Source organism: Scyliorhinus torazame, unplaced genomic scaffold (genome assembly GCF_047496885.1).
Source record: "Scyliorhinus torazame isolate Kashiwa2021f unplaced genomic scaffold, sScyTor2.1 scaffold_518, whole genome shotgun sequence".
Taxonomy (NCBI): Eukaryota; Metazoa; Chordata; class Chondrichthyes; order Carcharhiniformes; family Scyliorhinidae; genus Scyliorhinus; species Scyliorhinus torazame.
Genome location: NW_027308245.1, coordinates 34,174 through 48,061, shown reverse-complemented (window position 1 = coordinate 48,061; position 13,888 = coordinate 34,174). Strand labels below are relative to the sequence as shown.

Genomic DNA, 13,888 nt, shown 5'->3' with positions numbered 1-13,888 from the left:
TGCCCCTCACTGTGTCTCCCAGCTATCTGTTACTCTGTATATAATATAACCCCTGTGCCCCTCACTGTGTCCCACAGCTATCTGTTACTCTGTGTATAATATAACCCCTGTGCCCCTCACTGTCTCTCCCAGCTATCTGTTACTGTGTGTATAATATAACCCCTGTACCCCTCACTGTGTCCCCCAGCTGTTACTCTGTGTATAATATAACCCCTGTACCCCTCACTGTGTCTCCCAGCTATCTGTTACCCTGTATATAATATAACCCCTGTGCCCCTCACTGTGTCTCCCAGCTATCTGTTACTGTGTGTATAATATAACCCCTGTGCCCCTCACTGTGTCTCCCAGCTATCTGTTACTGTGTGTATAATATAACCCCTGTACCCCTCACTGTGTCCCCCAGCTATCTGTTACTGTGTGTATAATCTAACCCCTGTACCCCTCACTGTGTCTCCCAGCTATCTGTTACTGTGTGTATAATATAACCCCTGTGCCCCTCACTGTGTCTCCCAGCTATCTGTTACCCTGTATATAATATAACCCCTGTGCCCCTCACTGTGTCCCACAGCTATCTGTTACTCTGTATATAATCTAACCCCTGTGCCCCTCACTGTGTCTCCCAGCTATCTGTTACTGTGTGTATAATATAACCCCTGTGCCCCTCACTGCCTCTCCCAGCTATCTGTTACTCTGTATATAATATAACCCCTGTGCCCCTCACTGTGTCTCCCAGCTATCTGTTACTCTGTATATAATCTAACCCCTGTACCCCTCACTGTCTCTCCCAGCTATCTGTTACCCTGTATATAATATAACCCCTGTGCCCCTCACTGTCTCTCCCAGCTATCTGTTACTGTGTGTATAATATAACCCCTGTGCCCCTCACTGTCTCTCCCAGCTATCTGTTCCTGTGTATATAATATAACCCCTGTGCCCCTCACTGTCTCTCCCAGCTATCTGTTCCTGTGTATATAATATAACCCCTGTGCCCCTCACTGTGTCTCCCAGCTATCTGTTACTGTGTATATAATATAACCCCTGTGCCCCTCACTGCCTCTCCCAGCTATCTGTTACTGTGTGTATAATATAACCCCTGTGCCCCTCACTGTGTCTCCCAGCTATCTGTTACCCTGTATATAATATAACCCCTGTGCCCCTCACTGTCTCTCCCAGCTATCTGTTACTCTGTATATAATATAACCCCTGTGCCCCTCACTGTGTCCCCGAGCTATCTGTTACTGTGTGTATAATATAACCCCTGTGCCCCTCACTGTGTCTCCCAGCTATCTGTTACCCTGTATATAATATAACCCCTGTGCCCCTCACTGTGTCTCCCAGCTATCTGTTACCCTGTATATAATATAACCCCTGTGCCCCTCACTGTGTCTCCCAGCTATCTGTTACCCTGTATATAATATAACCCCTGTGCCCCTCACTGTCTCTCCCAGCTATCTGTTACTGTGTGTATAATATAACCCCTGTGCCCCTCACTGTCTCTCCCAGCTATCTGTTACCCTGTATATAATATAACCCCTGTGCCCCTCACTGTCTCCCAGCTATCTGTTACTGTGTGTATAATATAACCCCTGTACCCCTCACTGTCTCCCAGCTATCTGTTACTGTGTATATAATATAACCCCTGTGCCCCTCACTGTGTCTCCCAGCTATCTGTTACTCTGTATATAATATAACCCCTGTACCCCTCACTGTGTCCCCCAGCTATCTGTTACTCTGTATATAATATAACCCCTGTACCCCTCACTGCCTCTCCCAGCTATCTGTTACTCTGTATATAATCTAACCCCTGTGCCCCTCACTGTCTCTCCCAGCTATCTGTTACCCTGTATATAATATAACCCCTGTGCCCCTCACTGTCTCTCCCAGCTATCTGTTACTCTGTATATAATATAACCCCTGTGCCCCTCACTGTGTCTCCCAGCTATCTGTTACCCTGTATATCATATAACCCCTGTGCCCCTCACTGTGTCCCCCAGCTATCTGTTACTCTGTATATAATATAACCCCTGTACCCCTCACTGTGTCTCCCAGCTATCTGTTACTGTGTATATAATATAACCCCTGTGCCCCTCACTGTGTCTCCCAGCTATCTGTTACCGTGTGTATAATATAACCCCTGTACCCCTCACTGTGTCTCCCAGCTATCTGTTACTGTGTGTATAATCTAACCCCTGTGCCCCTCACTGTCTCTCCCAGCTATCTGTTACCCTGTATATAATCTAACCCCTGTACCCCTCACTGTGTCCCCCAGCTATCTGTTACCCTGTATATAATCTAACCCCTGTACCCCTCACTGCCTCTCCCAGCTATCTGTTACTGTGTATATAATATAACCCCTGTGCCCCTCACTGTCTCTCCCAGCTATCTGTTACCCTGTATATAATATAACCCCTGTACCCCTCACTGTCTCCCAGCTATCTGTTACCCTGTATATAATCTAACCCCTGTACCCCTCACTGCCTCTCCCAGCTATCTGTTACTGTGTATATAATATAACCCCCGTGCCCCTCACTGTCTCTCCCAGCTATCTGTTACCCTGTATATAATCTAACCCCTGTACCCCTCACTGCCTCTCCCAGCTATCTGTTACTGTGTATATAATATAACCCCTGTGCCCCTCACTGTCTCTCCCAGCTATCTGTTACTGTGTATATAATATAACCCCTGTGCCCCTCACTGTGTCTCCCAGCTATCTGTTACTGTGTATATAATATAACCCCTGTGCCCCTCACTGTGTCCCCCAGCTATCTGTTACCCTGTATATAATCTAACCCCTGTACCCCTCACTGCCTCTCCCAGCTATCTGTTACTGTGTATATAATATAACCCCTGTGCCCCTCACTGTGTCTCCCAGCTATCTGTTACTGTGTATATAATATAACCCCTGTGCCCCTCACTGTGTCCCCCAGCTATCTGTTACCCTGTATATAATATAACCCCTGTGCCCCTCACTGTCTCCCAGCTATCTGTTACTCTGTGTATAATATAACCCCTGTGCCCCTCACTGTCTCTCCCAGCTATCTGTTACTGTGTATATAATATAACCCCTGTGCCCCTCACTGTCTCTCCCAGCTATCTGTTACTGTGTATATAATATAACCCCTGTGCCCCTCACTGTCTCTCCCAGCTATCTGTTACTCTGTGTATAATATAACCCCTGTGCCCCTCACTGTCTCTCCCAGCTATCTGTTACTGTGTATATAATATAACCCCTGTGCCCCTCACTGTGTCTCCCAGCTATCTGTTACCCTGTATATAATATAACCCCTGTGCCCCTCACTGCCTCTCCCAGCTATCTGTTACTCTGTATATAATATAACCCCTGTGCCCCTCACTGTGTCTCCCAGCTATCTGTTACCCTGTATATAATATAACCCCTGTGCCCCTCACTGTGTCCCCCAGCTATCTGTTACTCTGTATATAATATAACCCCTGTACCCCTCACTGTGTCTCCCAGCTATCTGTTACTGTGTATATAATATAACCCCTGTGCCCCTCACTGTGTCTCCCAGCTATCTGTTACCGTGTGTATAATATAACCCCTGTACCCCTCACTGTGTCTCCCAGCTATCTGTTACTGTGTGTATAATCTAACCCCTGTGCCCCTCACTGTCTCTCCCAGCTATCTGTTACCCTGTATATAATCTAACCCCTGTACCCCTCACTGTGTCCCCCAGCTATCTGTTACCCTGTATATAATCTAACCCCTGTACCCCTCACTGCCTCTCCCAGCTATCTGTTACTGTGTATATAATATAACCCCTGTGCCCCTCACTGTCTCTCCCAGCTATCTGTTACCCTGTATATAATATAACCCCTGTACCCCTCACTGTCTCCCAGCTATCTGTTACCCTGTATATAATCTAACCCCTGTACCCCTCACTGCCTCTCCCAGCTATCTGTTACTGTGTATATAATATAACCCCCGTGCCCCTCACTGTCTCTCCCAGCTATCTGTTACCCTGTATATAATCTAACCCCTGTACCCCTCACTGCCTCTCCCAGCTATCTGTTACTGTGTATATAATATAACCCCTGTGCCCCTCACTGTCTCTCCCAGCTATCTGTTACTGTGTATATAATATAACCCCTGTGCCCCTCACTGTGTCTCCCAGCTATCTGTTACTGTGTATATAATATAACCCCTGTGCCCCTCACTGTGTCCCCCAGCTATCTGTTACCCTGTATATAATCTAACCCCTGTACCCCTCACTGCCTCTCCCAGCTATCTGTTACTGTGTATATAATATAACCCCTGTGCCCCTCACTGTGTCTCCCAGCTATCTGTTACTGTGTATATAATATAACCCCTGTGCCCCTCACTGTGTCCCCCAGCTATCTGTTACCCTGTATATAATATAACCCCTGTGCCCCTCACTGTCTCCCAGCTATCTGTTACTCTGTGTATAATATAACCCCTGTGCCCCTCACTGTCTCTCCCAGCTATCTGTTACTGTGTATATAATATAACCCCTGTGCCCCTCACTGTCTCTCCCAGCTATCTGTTACTGTGTATATAATATAACCCCTGTGCCCCTCACTGTCTCTCCCAGCTATCTGTTACTCTGTGTATAATATAACCCCTGTGCCCCTCACTGTCTCTCCCAGCTATCTGTTACTGTGTATATAATATAACCCCTGTGCCCCTCACTGTCTCTCCCAGCTATCTGTTACTGTGTATATAATATAACCCCTGTGCCCCTCACTGTGTCTCCCAGCTATCTGTTACCCTGTATATAATATAACCCCTGTGCCCCTCACTGCCTCTCCCAGCTATCTGTTACTCTGTATATAATATAACCCCTGTGCCCCTCACTGCCTCTCCCAGCTATCTGTTACTGTGTATATAATATAACCCCTGTGCCCCTCACTGTGTCTCCCAGCTATCTGTTACTCTGTATATAATATAACCCCTGTGCCCCTCACTGTCTCTCCCAGCTATCTGTTACTCTGTGTATAATATAACCCCTGTACCCCTCACTGTGTCTCCCAGCTATCTGTTACTCTGTATATAATATAACCCCTGTGCCCCTCACTGTGTCTCCCAGCTATCTGTTACCCTGTATATAATCTAACCCCTGTACCCCTCACTGTGTCTCCCAGCTATCTGTTACTGTGTATATAATATAACCCCTGTAACCCTCACTGTCTCTCCCAGCTATCTGTTACCCTGTATATAATATAACCCCTGTGCCCCTCACTGTCTCTCCCAGCTATCTGTTACTGTGTATATAATATAACCCCTGTGCCCCTCACTGTGTCTCCCAGCTATCTGTTACTCTGTGTATAATATAACCCCTGTACCCCTCACTGTCTCTCCCAGCTATCTGTTACTGTGTGTATAATATAACCCCTGTACCCCTCACTGTCTCTCCCAGCTATCTGTTACTCTGTGTATAATATAACCCCTGTGCCCCTCACTGTCTCTCCCAGCTATCTGTTACTCTGTGTATAATATAACCCCTGTGCCCCTCACTGTCTCTCCCAGCTATCTGTTACTGTGTATATAATATAACCCCTGTGCCCCTCACTGTGTCTCCCAGCTATCTGTTACTGTGTATATAATATAACCCCTGTGCCCCTCACTGCCTCTCCCAGCTATCTGTTACTCTGTGTATAATATAACCCCTGTGCCCCTCACTGTCTCTCCCAGCTATCTGTTACTGTGTATATAATATAACCCCTGTGCCCCTCACTGTGTCTCCCAGCTATCTGTTACCCTGTATATAATATAACCCCTGTACCCCTCACTGTCTCTCCCAGCTATCTGTTACCCTGTATATAATATAACCCCTGTGCCCCTCACTGTCTCTCCCAGCTATCTGTTACTGTGTATATAATATAACCCCTGTGCCCCTCACGGTGTCTCCCAGCTATCTGTTACCCTGTATATAATCTAACCCCTGTACCCCTCACTGTGTCTCCCAGCTATCTGTTACTGTGTATATAATATAACCCCTGTGCCCCTCACTGTGTCCCCCAGCTATCTGTTACCCTGTATATAATCTAACCCCTGTACCCCTCACTGTGTCTCCCAGCTATCTGTTACTGTGTATATAATATAACCCCTGTGCCCCTCACTGTGTCCCCCAGCTATCTGTTACCCTGTATATAATATAACCCCTGTGCCCCTCACTGTCTCTCCCAGCTATCTGTTACTGTGTATATAATATAACCCCTGTGCCCCTCACTGTGTCCCCCAGCTATCTGTTACCCTGTATATAATATAACCCCTGTGCCCCTCACTGTCTCTCCCAGCTATCTGTTACCCTGTATATAATCTAACCCCTGTACCCCTCACTGTGTCTCCCAGCTATCTGTTACTGTGTATATAATATAACCCCTGTGCCCCTCACTGTGTCCCCCAGCTATCTGTTACCCTGTATATAATCTAACCCCTGTACCCCTCACTGTGTCTCCCAGCTATCTGTTACTGTGTATATAATATAACCCCTGTGCCCCTCACTGTGTCCCCCAGCTATCTGTTACCCTGTATATAATATAACCCCTGTGCCCCTCACTGTCTCTCCCAGCTATCTGTTACTGTGTATATAATATAACCCCTGTGCCCCTCACTGTGTCCCCCAGCTATCTGTTACCCTGTATATAATATAACCCCTGTGCCCCTCACTGTCTCTCCCAGCTATCTGTTACTGTGTATATAATATAACCCCTGTGCCCCTCACTGTGTCCCCCAGCTATCTGTTACCCTGTATATAATATAACCCCTGTACCCCTCACTGTGTCTCCCAGCTATCTGTTACCCTGTATATAATATAACCCCTGTGCCCCTCACTGTCTCTCCCAGCTATCTGTTACTCTGTATATAATATAACCCCTGTGCCCCTCACTGTCTCTCCCAGCTATCTGTTACTGTGTGTATAATATAACCCCTGTGCCCCTCACTGTCTCTCCCAGCTATCTGTTACTGTGTATATAATATAACCCCTGTGCCCCTCACTGTGTCCCCCAGCTATCTGTTACCCTGTATATAATATAACCCCTGTGCCCCTCACTGTGTCCCCCAGCTATCTGTTACCCTGTATATAATATAACCCCTGTGCCCCTCACTGTGTCCCCCAGCTATCTGTTACCCTGTATATAATATAACCCCTGTGCCCCTCACTGTGTCTCCCAGCTATCTGTTACTGTGTGTATAATATAACCCCTGTGCCCCTCACTGTGTCTCCCAGCTATCTGTTATCCTGTATATAATATAACCCCTGTACCCCTCACTGTCTCTCCCAGCTATCTGTTACTGTGTATATAATATAACCCCTGTGCCCCTCACTGTGTCCCCCAGCTATCTGTTACCCTGTATATAATATAACCCCTGTGCCCCTCACTGTCTCTCCCAGCTATCTGTTACTGTGTATATAATATAACCCCTGTGCCCCTCACTGTCTCTCCCAGCTATCTGTTACTCTGTGTATAATATAACCCCTGTGCCCCTCACTGTCTCTCCCAGCTATCTGTTACTCTGTGTATAATATAACCCCTGTGCCCCTCACTGTCTCTCCCAGCTATCTGTTACTGTGTATATAATATAACCCCTGTGCCCCTCACTGTCTCTCCCAGCTATCTGTTACTCTGTGTATAATATAACCCCTGTGCCCCTCACTGTCTCTCCCAGCTATCTGTTACTGTGTATATAATATAACCCCTGTGCCCCTCACTGTCTCTCCCAGCTATCTGTTACTCTGTGTATAATATAACCCCTGTGCCCCTCACTGTCTCTCCCAGCTATCTGTTACTCTGTATATAATATAACCCCTGTACCCCTCACTGTCTCTCCCAGCTATCTGTTACTGTGTATATAATATAACCCCTGTACCCCTCACTGCCTCTCCCAGCTATCTGTTACTCTGTGTATAATATAACCCCTGTGCCCCTCACTGTCTCTCCCAGCTATCTGTTACTGTGTATATAATATAACCCCTGTGCCCCTCACTGTCTCTCCCAGCTATCTGTTACTGTGTGTATAATATAACCCCTGTGCCCCTCACTGTGTCCCCCAGCTATCTGTTACTGTGTGTATAATATAACCCCTGTGCCCCTCACTGTGTCTCCCAGCTATCTGTTACCCTGTATATAATCTAACCCCTGTACCCCTCACTGTCTCTCCCAGCTATCTGTTACCCTGTATATAATATAACCCCTGTGCCCCTCACTGTCTCTCCCAGCTATCTGTTACCCTGTATATAATATAACCCCTGTGCCCCTCACTGTCTCTCCCAGCTATCTGTTACTGTGTGTATAATATAACCCCTGTGCCCCTCACTGTCTCCCAGCTATCTGTTACCCTGTATATAATATAACCCCTGTGCCCCTCACTGTCTCTCCCAGCTATCTGTTACTGTGTGTATAATATAACCCCTGTGCCCCTCACTGTCTCTCCCAGCTATCTGTTACTGTGTATATAATATAACCCCTGTGCCCCTCACTGTCTCCCAGCTATCTGTTACCCTGTATATAATATAACCCCTGTGCCCCTCACTGTCTCTCCCAGCTATCTGTTACTGTGTGTATAATATAACCCCTGTGCCCCTCACTGTCTCCCAGCTATCTGTTACCCTGTATATAATATAACCCCTGTGCCCCTCACTGTCTCTCCCAGCTATCTGTTACTGTGTGTATAATATAACCCCTGTGCCCCTCACTGTCTCTCCCAGCTATCTGTTACTGTGTGTATAATATAACCCCTGTGCCCCTCACTGTCTCTCCCAGCTATCTGTTACTGTGTGTATAATATAACCCCTGTACCCCTCACTGTCTCTCCCAGCTATCTGTTACTCTGTGTATAATATAACCCCTGTACCCCTCACTGTCTCTCCCAGCTATCTGTTACTCTGTATATAATATAACCCCTGTGCCCCTCACTGTCTCTCCCAGCTATCTGTTACCCTGTATATAATATAACCCCTGTACCCCTCACTGTCTCTCCCAGCTATCTGTTACTCTGTATATAATATAACCCCTGTGCCCCTCACTGTCTCTCCCAGCTATCTGTTACCCTGTATATAATATAACCCCTGTGCCCCTCACTGTGTCTCCCAGCTATCTGTTACTGTGTATATAATATAACCCCTGTACCCCTCACTGTGTCCCCCAGCTATCTGTTACTCTGTATATAATATAACCCCTGTGCCCCTCACTGTCTCTCCCAGCTATCTGTTACTGTGTATATAATATAACCCCTGTGCCCCTCACTGTCTCCCAGCTATCTGTTACCCTGTATATAATATAACCCCTGTGCCCCTCACTGTCTCTCCCAGCTATCTGTTACTCTGTGTATAATATAACCCCTGTGCCCCTCACTGTGTCTCCCAGCTATCTGTTACCCTGTATATAATATAACCCCTGTGCCCCTCACTGTCTCTCCCAGCTATCTGTTACCCTGTATATAATATAACCCCTGTACCCCTCACTGTCTCTCCCAGCTATCTGTTACTCTGTGTATAATATAACCCCTGTACCCCTCACTGTCTCTCCCAGCTATCTGTTACTCTGTATATAATATAACCCCTGTGCCCCTCACTGTCTCTCCCAGCTATCTGTTACCCTGTATATAAATCTAACCCCTGTACCCCTCACTGTGTCCCCCAGCTATCGGTTACTGTGTGTATAATATAACCCCTGTACACCTCACTGTCTCTCCCAGCTATCTGTTACCCTGTATATAATATAACCCCTGTGCCCCTCACTGTCTCTCCCAGCTATCTGTTACTCTGTGTATAATATAACCCGTGCCCCTCACTGTCTCCCAGCTATCTGTTACCCTGTATATAATCTAACCCCTGTACCCCTCACTGTCTCTCCCAGCTATCTGTTACCCTGTATATAATATAACCCCTGTACCCCTCACTGTCCCCCAGCTATCTGTTACTCTGTATATAATATAACCCCTGTACCCCTCACTGTGTCTCCCAGCTATCTGTTACTCTGTGTATAATATAACCCCTGTGCCCCTCACTGTGTCTCCCAGCTATCTGTTACCCTGTATATAATATAACCCCTGTGCCCCTCACTGTCTCTCCCAGCTATCTGTTACTCTGTGTATAATATAACCCTTGTGCCCCTCACTGTCTCTCCCAGCTATCTGTTACTGTGTGTATAATATAACCCCTGTACCCCTCACTGTCTCTCCCAGCTATCTGTTACCCTGTATATAATATAACCCCTGTACCCCTCACTGTCTCTCCCAGCTATCTGTTACTGTGTGTATAATATAACCCCTGTACCCCTCACTGCCTCTCCCAGCTATCTGTTACCCTGTATATAATATAACCCCTGTACCCCTCACTGTGTCTCCCAGCTATCTGTTACTGTGTGTATAATATAACCCCTGTGCCCCTCACTGTCTCTCCCAGCTATCTGTTACCCTGTATATAATCTAACCCCTGTACCCCTCACTGTCTCTCCCAGCTGTTACTCTGTGTATAATATAACCCCTGTACCCCTCACTGTGTCCCCCAGCTATCTGTTACTCTGTATATAATATAACCCCTGTACCCCTCACTGTGTCTCCCAGCTATCTGTTACTCTGTGTATAATATAATCCCTGTGCCCCTCACTGTCTCTCCCAGCTATCTGTTACTCTGTGTATAATATAACCCTTGTGCCCCTCACTGTCTCTCCCAGCTATCTGTTACTGTGTGTATAATATAACCCCTGTGCCCCTCACTGTGTCCCCCAGCTATCTGTTACCCTGTATATAATCTAACCCCTGTACCCCTCACTGTCTCTCCCAGCTGTTACTCTGTGTATAATATAACCCCTGTACCCCTCACTGTGTCTCCCAGCTATCTGTTACTCTGTGTATAATATAACCCCTGTACCCCTCACTGTCTCTCCCAGCTCTCTCTCCCCTGTGCCCCTCACTGTCTCTCCCAGCTCCCTCTCCCCTGTACCCCACGCTGTCTCTCCCAACTCTCTCTCCCCTGTATCCCTCACTGTCTCTCCCAGCTCTCTCTCCCCTGTACCCCTCACTGCCTCTCCCAGCTCTCTTTCCCCTGTGCCCCTCACTGTCTCTCCCAGCTCTCTCTCCCCTGTACCCCTCACTGTCTCTCCCAGCTCTCTCTCCCCTGTGCCCCTCACTGTCTCTCCCAGCTCTCTCTCCCCTGTACCCCTCACTGCCTCTCCCAGCTATCTCTCCCCTGTACCCCACGCTGTCTCTCCCAGCTCTCTCTCCCCTGTACCCCTCACTGCCTCTCCCAGCTATCTCTCCCCTGTACCCCGCGCTGTCTCTCCCAGCTCTCTCTCCCCTGTACCCCGCGCTGTCTCTCCCAGCTCTCTCTCCCCTGTACCCCTCACTGCCTCTCCCAGCTATCTCTCCCCTGTACCCCTCACTGCCTCTCCCAGCTCTCTCTCCCCTGGACCCCGCGCTGTCTCTCCCAGCTCTCTCTCCCCTGTACCCCTCACTGCCTCTCCCAGCTCTCTCTCCCCTGTACCCCGCGCTGTTTCTCCCAGCTCTCTCTCCCCTGTACACCGCGCTGTCTCTCCCAGCTCTCTCTCCCCTGTACCCCGCGCTGTCTCTCCCAGCTCTCTCTCCCCTGTACCCCTCACTGCCTCTCCCAGCTCTCTCTCCCCTGTACCCCGCGCTGTCTCTCCCAGCTCTCTCTCCCCTGTACCCCGCGCTGTCTCTCCCAGCTCTCTCTCCCCTGTACCCCTCACTGCCTCTCCCAGCTCTCTCTCCCCTGTGCCCCTCACTGCCTCTCCAGCTCTCTCTCCCCTGTACCCCGCACTGTCTCTCCCAGCTCTCTCTCCCCTGTACCCCTCACTGCCTCTCCCAGCTCTCTCTCCCCTGTACCCCTCACTGTCTCTCCCAGCTCTCTCCCCTGTACCCCGCGCTGTCTCTCCCAGCTCTCTCTCCCCTGTACCCCTCACTGCCTCTCCCAGCTCTCTCTCCCCTGTACCCCTCACTGCCTCTCCCAGCTCTCTCTCCCCTGTACCCCTCACTGCCTCTCCCAGCTCTCTCTCCCCTGTACCCCGCGCTGTCTCTCCCAGCTCTCTCTCCCCTGTACCCCTCACTGCCTCTCCCAGCTCTCTCTCCCCTGTGCCCCTCACTGTCTCTCCCAGCTCTCTCTCCCCTGTACCCCTCACTGCCTCTCCCAGCTCGCTCTCCCCTGTACCCCGCGCTGTCTCTCCCAGCTCGCTCTCCCCTGTACCCCGCGCTGTCTCTCCCAGCTCTCTCTCCCCTGTACCCCTCACTGTCTCTCCCAGCTCTCTCTCCCCTGTACCCCGCGCTGTTTCTCCCAGCTCTCTCTCCCCTGTACCCCGCGCTGTCTCTCCCAGCTCTCTCTCCCCTGTACCCCGCGCTGTCTCTCCCAGCTCTCTCTCCCCTGTACCCCTCACTGCCTCTCCCAGCTCTCTCTCCCCTGTACCCCGCGCTGTCTCCCCCAGCTCTCTCTCCCCTGTACCCCGCGCTGTCTCTCCCAGCTCTCTCTCCCCTGTACCCCTCACTGCCTCTCCCAGCTCTCTCTCCCCTGTACCCCGCGCTGTCTCTCCCAGCTCTCTCTCCCCTGTACCCCTCACTGCCTCTCCCAGCTCTCTCTCCCCTGTACCCCGCGCTGTCTCTCCCAGCTCTCTCTCCCCTGTGCCCCTCACTGCCTCTCCCAGCTCTCTCTCCCCTGTACCCCGCGCTGTCTCTCCCAGCTCTCTCTCCCCTGTACCCCTCACTGCCTCTCCCAGCTCTCTCTCCCCTGTACCCCTCACTGTCTCTCCCAGCTCTCTCCCCTGTACCCCGCGCTGTCTCTCCCAGCTCTCTCTCCCCTGTACCCCGCGCTGTCTCTCCCAGCTCTCTCTCCCCTGTACCCCTCACTGCCTCTCCCAGCTCTCTCTCCCCTGTACCCCTCACTGCCTCTCCCAGCTCTCTCTCCCCTGTACCCCTCACTGCCTCTCCCAGCTCTCTCTCCCCTGTACCCCGCGCTGTCTCTCCCAGCTCTCTCTCCCCTGTACCCCGCGCTGTTTCTCCCAGCTCTCTCTCCCCTGTACCCCGCGCTGTCTCTCCCAGCTCTCTCTCCCCTGTACCCCGCGCTGTCTCTCCCAGCTCTCTCTCCCCTGTACCCCGCGCTGTCTCTCCCAGCTCTCTCTCCCCTGTACCCCGCGCTGTCTCTCCCAGCTCTCTCTCCCCTGTACCCCGCGCTGTCTCTCCCAGCTCTCTCTCCCCTGTACCCCTCACTGCCTCTCCCAGCTCTCTCTCCCCTGTACCCCGCGCTGTCTCTCCCAGCTCTCTCTCTCTCTCCCTGCCCAGGCCGGTGCCGATGCAGAATACTGACTTTTTCAGGAATTTGTGAGCCAGTGAGGTGTATTTGCTGTCATCATCATCGGACTCGGAGTCGGACTCATCTGACGGTGTCCCCCAGTCTTCGTCATCATCATCGTCGTCATCATCATCGTCCTCCTCCTGTCAACAGCAAGGGTGAGAGAGAGTCAGCTCTGTGCAGAGCGGACCGGGCGACAGAGGCCACGAGACAGCGTGGAGTGGGGGCGCAGGGCCTTGGGAGAGAGGAAGCGGGGGGAGAGAGAGGAAGCGGGGGGAGAGAGAGGAAGCGGGGGGAGAGAGAGGAAGCGGGGGGAGAGAGAGGAAGCGGGGGGAGAGAGAGGAAGCGGGGGGAGAGAGAGGAAGCGGGGGGGAGAGAGAGGAAGCGGGGGGAGAGAGAGGAAGCGGGGGGAGAGAGAGGAAGCGGGGGGAGAGAGAGGAAGCGGGGGGAGAGAGAGGAAGCGGGGGGAGAGAGAGGAAGCGGGGGGAGAGAGAGGAAGCGGGGGGAGAGAGAGGAAGCGGGGGGAGAGAGAGGAAGCGGGGGGAGAGAGAGGAAGCGGGGGGGAGAGAGAGGAAGCGGGGGGGAGAGAGAGGAAGCGGGGGGAGAGA

General features: G+C 50.6%; 1 pseudogene; it reads right to left on the bottom strand.

Moving 5' to 3' along the window:
* The window catches only part of LOC140406378 (eukaryotic translation initiation factor 3 subunit C-like), a 72,315-nt pseudogene that overhangs the window by 55,545 nt on the left and 2,882 nt on the right, over positions 1-13,888 (bottom strand).